Source organism: Pteropus alecto, unplaced genomic scaffold, assembly GCF_000325575.1.
Source record: "Pteropus alecto unplaced genomic scaffold, ASM32557v1 scaffold25, whole genome shotgun sequence".
NCBI lineage: Eukaryota > Metazoa > Chordata > Mammalia > Chiroptera > Pteropodidae > Pteropus > Pteropus alecto.
The window spans coordinates 14,888,458-14,898,364 of record NW_006441955.1 but is presented as its reverse complement, the minus strand read 5'-3'; the positions used below and the strand labels follow the sequence as shown (position 1 = coordinate 14,898,364).

At 38.9% G+C, this 9,907-nt stretch overlaps 1 pseudogene; it reads left to right on the top strand.

The window, feature by feature from the left end:
* Positions 1-2,623: 2,623 nt before the first annotated feature.
* Positions 2,624-3,094, top strand: LOC102881145 (annotated as a pseudogene).
* The last annotated feature ends 6,813 nt before the right edge of the window (positions 3,095-9,907 follow it).

Here is a 9,907-nt window from a genome sequence, read left to right as displayed (position 1 = left end):
AAATTGCTGTTGGATGAATCAATCAATATCTTCTTGCAGCATTGGTGAAAGTAGGAAGGAAGTACTATTTATTATTTACCATGTTTCAGGCTCTTTTATGTGTCTTACCTGGCTTAATCCTACCTTTGAAGTATATGCTATTATTAAAATATATTTAATAATATATTATTATTATCTGTGTGTGCTATTATTAAATGTATTTTAATAATAGCACACACAGAGGAGGAAACTGAGAGAGGTAAAGTAACTTGCCCCATGACACACAACTGACAAATAACCTCTAATCTTCTTTACTCCAAAGCTTGTATTCTTTCTTCTGAACCTGTGATCCTTAGATATTTTTGCTCACCTTGTAACTTGTTATGTTGACATCTACAATTGTTATCATTAGTTTAAGCAATTGCAAGGGCTATAGTTGCCTAAGTATTATAAATATTGACATTTTAAAACCATTGCATCATCTTTGGGGGGTGGGGGACGGGAGTTGTTAAAAGTCCTTATTTTTTATTCCTAGTACCACTACCGCAATTTACAAATCAGGGCAATACACCTGATGCCAAAAAAGAAAAAGCTACAATCAATAAAAGACCTCACTCCATTGCATTAACCATTAAGTGCACTTTTTGCAAGCTGACTGTGACTGTATAAGAATGGTTTCCTGTTTAAGCTGCAGTAACTCTTCTAGCTATGGATGATCATTTGTTTCGTGGCCAATTTCAGTTCCTCTAGTGTATTTGGGATGACTCTCTCAAAGTAACCTGCAACTTTCCTGACAACTCCGTGTTCTCTCTCCTGCCCTTTTCTGCTGAGTTTTTAGAACCTTCTACTATCATATCCACCACTTCTACCACCAGGTTCATATCACCACCACAAGGACCACTTTTATTGGGCTGTAATTGAATTGTTATTGGCCACTATAATTGCCAAAGCCTTTGAGGTCCCACCTCCAAATTGGTTACCATTGCCAAGTTTTCTCCTTCACTGCAACCATTATATCCTCCACCTTGGTTTCCACATCCTGGTCCGTCACCCCCTCTACTACTCTAACCAGAACCATACCTGCTGGAGTTGCCACTATCACCTGAAAATCTACTATAACTACCATTGCATCCTTCATAACTACCTGCACTGCCACCACTCCATAACCATAGTTGACTTCGCCGAAGTTCCCTCTGTGACCCATAATATTGCCAGATCCCCTTCACAATCTCTTTGTGATCCAGCTTTTCTTGTTTAAAAACAGACTTTTTTACTTTGAAATTATGTTCATTAAGTGTAGTACTTTTGAACAATTTTATCAACCGTATCATGGTCACCCAAAATTACAAAAGCCAGTCTTCTCTTTTTTCCATTCCACCTGTCTTCCATAACTTCTACAGTTTCAATCTTACCATACTTTTCCAAGTAGCCTCTCAAATTATGTTCTTCTGTATCATTTTTAACACCACCAACAAAACTTTTTCTTCACCATCAGATGGACAGTAGGCTTTCGGGCATCCTTTCTAGAAACAGCCTCTTTGGTTCCATTATACTCCCATCGATCTGATCCAGACACATTGCTGCATCTGCCACTTCAACATTAGAGTAAGTTACAAAATCAACCCTCCCCCACAGAATATTTTGATTGGGGTTCTCATCTGAATCCCATCCTCTCAATTATCTCTACTTTTGTATTTTCCACCTCTCTCTCTCCACTCTTTTCCCATTCTGATTATACACGCCAGCTCAAGTCTCTCATATCTTGAGCCCTCTCTCCTTCCCTAGCTCCTTCTCCTTCCCTTCTAGAAAAGAATTATTGTCACTACAAATCTCCTCTTCCTTATCTGTCATTCATACCTTAACATTTGCAATATGACTTCTGCCCCAAGTACCTCATTAAAATTCCTTTTGTCACGATGACCATTCAGTTACTCACTCTCTCAACCATATTTATTATAGGCCTACTCTATGCCAGGCACTGGGGATACAGCCACAAACAATACAAAATCCCTATACTTAGGGACTTCCCATTCTAGTGGGGGGTAACAGATAATTAACTAATAAATATTCTAATGTCAAGTAAAGATAGGTGTCATGTTGAGACTCATCTGGATAAGGGGCTGGAGTGAGGCAGGGGTGCTATACAAGATAAGGTGGTCAAAGAAGGCCTCTTCAAAAAGGTGGTATCTGAGGCAGAGATCTGACCAAAGTTAAGGTGTAAGACATGCAAATGTCTGGGGGCAAGAAGAATTTAAGAAGGGGGTAGGTTGCAGCAAGTGCAAAGATCCTAAAAAAAAGAGACTAATGAGAAGGGAGAATGGACTCCTACTTCTTAAATCCAATCAAAGGGCGTTTCTCAATATTAACCTTTTCGACTCTCAGCAACATTCACCAACTATTCACTTTCCCCTCCACCTTGAAAACTCTTTCTCTCTTGGCTTCTACTATGCCATCCTCCTCTAGTTTTCCTGCTTTTTCTCTGTCCATCCCACTTCACTTTTGTTTTTGAGCACTTCATCTTCTATCTATTTTTAAACTTTATTGGGAAATAATTGACAAATAGGATTGTATGTATTTAAAGTATACAATGTCAGGGAGAGTATCTCTTGACTGAGCATCTGGATTCAGCTCCTTCGTTTCCAACATGGAAGACACTTACATTGATTACCTGGACCTTTTAAAACTACTACAATGCTCCTATGATAAAAACCACCAGATCAGGGCTTGTGGGTTTCTTCATCATCTTATCGAGAGCAAACATCCTGATGTTGCAAACAGTACTCACCACCAAGTTCCTTGGGCCGAAACCAGTCATCATATCTCAAGCTGTGCCGACAAAAGTTGTATAGAGTAAGTCGTTGTCAACCAGGAACCTTGGACAAAAGACTTAGGCTGAGAGCACATGGCAGTGTCCTCCTTGCGATGAAGACTGGGATAAAGATTTGTGGGAACAGACCAGCACCCCATTTGTCTGGGCACAGCCAACTACTGTGTTAAAAACGGTCCTGCTAGCATCATCGTTATAGAACATAACAGTAACCCGTCTTCAGGCAAGTGTGCTCCCAAGCCTCTGCCGTGGGTTCTGCCATGGAAAAACAATGAAAATGCACAGTAACTGAATATCTATCTCACCAAACGCCTGACCCTAGAAGACTCTTGCTTCTTCCTGCCACTAGTTCGTTTTTTTCTAACCTAATTATAGAAAGATTAAACTGTCTATGACTTTTGAAAAAATAAGAAAGTATGCAATGTGATAATTTGATATACATTGTGAAATGATCACTAAGATCAAGATAATTTATACATTCGTCATCTCACATAGTTAACTCTTTCTTTGTGTGTGTGGTGAGAATGCTTACGACCTACTCTCAGCACCCTTCAAATACACAATACTGTATTATTAACTATAGCACCATGCTGTGCGTTAGATCCTCAGAATGTATTCTTATAACTGAAAATGTGTATCCTTTACCTACATTATCCGATTTTCCCCTCCCCGCAGCCTCTGGCATCCACCATTCTATTCTTCGTTTCTATGAAATTGGCTTCTTTTTTTTAAGATTCCAAGTATAAGCGATACCATACATTCTTTGTCTGTTTCTGTCTAGCTTATTTCATTTAGCATAATGACCTCCAGCTTCATTCATGTTGTCACAAATGGCACCTAATTCTTAAACATGGGCAATATTTTCCTACAGCTTTGTCTCTAACCTGCTTTTCTATTATTCTGTATTCGCTTGCTGAGTGATTTCAATCCTGATTTTGGCTTCAACTATCATTCACATGTTGATGAAACCAAGTATATTTTTAACCCATACGTCTCTTCTAAACCCTGGACTCATATATCTAACTTTATGCACATCTCTATTTGAGTATATCCCAGGAACTTTAAACTCATTCTGTCTAAAGATGAGCTCTTCATCTTCCCTCTTAAAGTAACTTCTTACATAGTATTCTCTATCTAAATTAGTGGGAAATACCATCTACCTAGTTGCCTAAGTCAGAAACCTACATGTCTGAGATTCCTCCACTTCCTTTCTCTCCATGTGTGAAATGTCACAGGGCCATTCTATTCTATCCACTGTCTAGTTCTCCATGCCCAAAGCCACTGCCTAATGCAGATCCTCCCCCACCATTCCTGCCATTTTTTACTGACTTACCAGCTTCCCAACTGGTCTTCCTGCATCCAGTCTCTTACTCCTGACCCTATTTTTTTTTTTTTCATTCTTTCCTAGGGTATCAATTTCTAGGCCCAAAATTCCCAAATTCTATATCAACTCCTACCTGTGAACCTCAGGTTTGTATGTTCAATGTTTATCCAAGACTGAAATTCAGCGTGCTTGTATGAACCAGAACTATAAAGCTCATTCTTGATATTTAATTCTTTGTTACAGCTTGCACACAATCACATGTCCACCTTGCTTCCAAGTTTGCTCATTTCTCTCTTACCCAACTTCCCTTAAGCTAGCAAACCCTTCTTTCATGTTCCCTGACCTTATTTTCTGCACTGACTCTAGAAAGATCTTTATGAAATGTATATCCAATCTTGTCACCTATACACTTAAAATTCTCCGTTTTCCATTAGGATAAAATACAAACTTAGTGAGGAATATACGGTTTTTGAAGATCTGGCCCTTACCTGCCTCTCCAAGCTCATATTCCATTACTGCACACAGGCATCCTTTATTTCTGCTACTCTAAATCAAGTATAATCACAACTTTAATATATCGTGTTCTCCAGGCCTTTTTATATGCTGTACCTTCTGTATAGTCAGTGCTGGCAACATTCTATTCAATCAGAAAGCCACAGCTTATTCTCACTTGCCTCTTCTCACTGCCCATTCTCCCAGCTGTTAGGTGCTTCTCTGTGTTCTGTGTTGCCTGAATACTTGCACACATCTCTGTCCTTGCCTTATAATTTTAAGTCTACTGATTTTTCTTCCCCTTTTTTGTAAGCTCCTTTGAGGCCAGTGTCTATGTCTTTCCTCTTTATCCCCAGAATCTACCTTGGGATTAACACACAGAAAGCGTTCAATACATGTTCTTTTGAAGGCATGGAGGTAAAAAAGAAAGAACCAAACACAACTGTGTTAAGTAGGGACAGAATGAGGCCAGACACAATGGAGAAAACAGACCAGATGTTTTAAGGCCCTTTCCAACCCTGAGCTGCGATGAATCTTTCAGATAGGAAAACTTTTGTTGTGCTTCGCCTCATTTTCTCGTTCCCTTCGTCTACAAAAAGAAAGATATATTCGGACCCTGAATGAGAAATAAGCCAATGGTTTTGTTAGGTGCCATTACAAAACTATTTGCCTATTAAATCCAATTTAGCTTTCTTTGCTTCCCCTTTTTTATTATCTGCCTTTTCATGAAGAAAAATAAATAAATAAAAAGAACAAAAGACTTGTTGGAAGAATATGTGGTTGTTTAATTTGGGCCTCTCTTGTATCCTCTAATAACCCAGCAAACTGGTGATTTTTAGTCCTTGTTGAATGATACAGGATATATTATCTTTGCCCATTCTACTGCAGGAGAATAATGGTGTGGGGAAGGAAGAGAAGGGGACATTATTTTTCCAGGCTTTTTTCCCAACTAAGAGGAAAAAGCTATCACCAAAGGGCTATGTGCTTTGTTAGGCATTGACTCTTGTTGGTAATATCTAAAATCCTCATTGGAATCCAGAAATTCAACTTTTGGAAATGTCTTTACTGAACTAAAATTTTGAATAAATGGAAACATGGATATAGGACTCTTATGCAATATTATTTGAAGTGGCAAAAGACAAAAACACTAGAAACTACTTGGATATTTACTATAGGGGAATATATAAATAAGATTGGGTATATATAAACTATGGATATTATGGCTAAAAAACTTAAATCTATATGTATTTACCCGAGGGGTTTAAATGAAATATAGATGAAAAAAGCAAGTTATTTTTGTGAGTTTGTAAGTCTTTTTTTTAAAAAGTGTGACGAAAATCTCTAAATATGTGAATATATACATACATACAGTATATGTGTATCTAGATATATATACACATACAGATAAGGATGTGAAAAGATACATACTAAAATGTTAACATTTGCAATGGGAGGGGGAGATTAAGCTGAAGGGGATATTGTTGACCAGTTTACATTTACACAACAGTATTATCTAGTTTGTTGCCTCAAGCTAGCATTACTTTTGTACTTCAAAATGAAAACCCAAATTTTAAAAGTGCACACACACACACACACTTGAAAGATAAAAGTCCTCAATTGGTGCTTTAAGTCTAAACACCAATCTAACGAGTAGAATCCTTTTGACTCTTCCTAAAGGCTCCCCTGGTGAGTTTGTTATAATAATCTGGCTGCAGAAAAAAAGAGAAAAAATGAGGCTAAAACACTCTGGCTGGACTGCATAAATCTTTTCTTAAAATTGAGCAGCCTGCTGATTGACAGCACTGAGGGCTGTGGAAGCCCAAGCTCTGAAGTGGTCCATCAGAACTCTGTGTTCTAGGGAAGGAGAAAAGTAGAAAAAGGCAGCCTGATTGCCTCTTGGCTCTTAGCCAAAGGAGTTGCTAGTGGTGGGAGTGGAATTTTTCCATGGCAAAGGAAGAGGAAAAATCAGTTCACATTTCCTACAGGCAGAGCCCTATTTATTCAGGAAGATCTGGGGGGCCCTTGCTATTCATAACAGGAGCTTTCTCATTGGGTCATGCCTTGATTTTCACCATTGGAATTTTTTCTTCTTTTCCTTTCTTTTTTCCTTCTTTTCTCCCTCTCTCCCTCCCTCCCCCTTCTCTCTCTCTCTCTGTTTCTTCCTTTCTTTCTCTCGCCTGCAAGTTTGAAGGTGTTTCTCTCTAAAATGCAAACATCCTACAGAAGTGCCATGTGTGACCGCTGTTAGATTAAGTGCACAGGAAGTCAGGACAAACGTGAAGAGCTATTGGTTCAGCAAGGAAAGTTGCATCCTCCAAAAGAATCTGACATTTACCTCACAAAACAAACTGCATCAGCAGCTTTTGGGGGACTTGAGAGCCCACAAGGAGGAGCTCCTCTCCTTTCCCTCCTCTTCTGCTCTCTCCTAGCCAGGGTACTTGGACAGGAATTGTGGGTATTGAGAAACCATTTTTGTAAAATTTTACTTGGGAGCAAATTCTACTAATAAGTATGGAACCATAGAATTGTGTATTGAAAAGACTTAATTGCCATCTACTCCCACCTCTACGGATCATTTTCTGAGAGTTTACTATCAGCTATGTGCTTCGTACCTTCATATAATCCCCATAACATCCCTAGGAGGAAGAAGCTCCATTTTCCCAGCTTGGACAAAGAAAGAGGCTAAGTAACTTTCCAAAGTCAAATAGCCTGCAAATTATTGTGAGCAAGCAATCAACCTGCAGATTCTGTCCTCTTTGCCTAGGTACACTGCCTCTATTTATGATGCCATTGAAAAGTGATTACAATCTCTGTTTAGACACCTCCAGTAATGGAAGGCTCACTATTTTTAGAGGTAGTCAGTCCATTGCTAATTATGAGGAAATTCTTCTTTTTTTTTTTAATGCTGGCTGTCTTCTGTTCAACCATGTTTACACCTTCAAGTGCCACTCAGAATATGTCTAATCTCTAAATCTTCTCTGTATTCTGTTCTTAGTTCTTTCAACTGTTCTTTCCTGTTTCTCACCATCCTGGTCCTACTTCTCTATACACTCTCCTGTTTTGTCAGCTCCTCAAGTTAATTGTCATGGCCAGAACTGAAAACAATACCCAATTGTAAACTCCATGATGGAAAAGAATGTATCTGACTTGTTCCCCAAATAGAGCCAGACCCTTGCTTCATCCTGGATGCTTTCAAAGTTCGCTAATGCAGTCTAGCTCATGGCTAGCTTTATTGGCAGTCCCCACACTTCAACAGTGACAACCCACCCAGAGTTCACTGTCACTCGAATCTCTAAGACTTTCTAAAAATTAGTGGCACGTAGCCAGATAGGTCTTCCCCAAACTATTTTTGTAAAATAGGTTCATTTTAACTTTTTGCCTCTAGAGACAGTGTGCTGTAGTGGAAAGAGCATAATCCTTCGCCACATACATATCTATCTGGGCTTTACCACTTAATGGCTGCATAACCTTGAATCAATCATTTAGCCCCTCTGACCCTCCATTTTCGGCATCTATAAAATGAGAATAATAATACCTCTTTCATAGAAATGTTTTGAGGATTAAATGAGATAATGAATGCAAGGAAACTAACACATATTAAATGCTTGACGAATTGTTAATTTACACAAAATAAAATTTCTATCTTAAGTTCTTATACTATATGCACAGCTTAAAGACTGCATTTAGTCTGAAAAGCAGAGACAAAGAACAATATATGAAACTCCTGGTACTTATATGAAAAAAATAAGATCTAGGAACTAAAACAATGAAAAAACAGAAGTTCAAAACAGGCTGCTCTGCAGAAGACCACTCAGTCAGATACCTCCCTAGTGTAGTGCCAGGCCCAGAACAAGCAACAAATAACCTGCAGTTTTGAAACAGAGAGCCATTGGGCAGGACAGGTGACATTGTGATGCCTCACAACAGGCTTCCATGACATCAGAAAGATAAATTCAAGGCAACAAAGTACCTGTAAAAAGGAAAGAATCAAGGTGAGTTTTTTGGGATTTAATTCATTCACATATTCAGTAAACGTCATAGAGCTCCTAGCATATACCAGGTGCTTTCCTCAGTTGCTGCCCATACAGAAAGGAGAAAGTCGTAGCTGCTGCCTACCAGCAGCTCAAAGTCGAATCTGGAAGACAAGAATACAGATAATCGAAGGAGAGTGGGGTAAGGACACAAATGATATGTGAGAAGTCTAGTGGCAGCACAAAGGACTAGAGACGATGTCAATGAAATGATCTTCTTGTTTATAAAATCTTACATTTGGGCAAGGGGTAAGATGATGTTATGCTTAAAAATTAGTGAGCCCAGACTCAGGAGACGGAGTTCTCACCCCTTTTGGCTTCTCTTTGGCTCTGCACAAATATGTTCTCCTCTTTGGGCCTTAGTGTCTCGATTGAACTATATGTTTCTTAAGGTTCGGGAAGTGACCTAAGCTCTCTGTGGGTCTTAGTTTCCTTGTCTGTAAAATGGGGATAGCAATAATATCTAGTTCAGATGATTCAATGGCTTAATATTTATGAAAGTACTCAGAACAACACCTAATTTACAATAAGCATTATACATTGTTAAATAAAATCAGTACAACTGTCCTAATTGTTTGTCACCAGGTCTCTATTTGAAACCCCTTAGTGGAAGAAATCAAAGGACTTTTCAAGGACCCGAGAAGCCCCAGCAGTGAATCTCAGCGTAATCAGACCATGCTGCTCACCACCAGCCTTGTTGCCGTCATCTACCAACACCTGGGTCCCTCATTTAGCTCCTGGTTCACTCGGACTCTTCCCAACACTATTCTCATCATAATCCTGTGATGAGATTATCCACATAGATAATTTTTCTGGTGTCCTGGACTCTGCATCCCTTGACTTTTCATGCGCACTCTCTTACCTGGGGACCACATGTGCGTGGGTCAAACTACCTGGGGAGCGCATGTGCATGGGTTAAATTGTATACACTGCCATTTTGACTTTTGACAGAATGCAATTTATTTTTATGTTTACTTAGGAAGTCCCCACTTATTCCTAGTTTGTACAGAGCAATGCATAAAATATAGACTTTTGAATATGTCTTCAGTTTTTCTGATAAAGGGGCTAAATGGGTCATAATGTAGTGGGTTGGGATAACAGAGCTACTTACAAATTAAGCAAATCAATTTCATTTCTAAAACAAATATATTTGATTTTAGATGTTTCTTAGTTGAAGGTTGCAGTATTTGGAGATCACACGGGTAGTCTCTATTTAACATTAAAGGAATGGATGGGGGACGGGATTGTATCGCG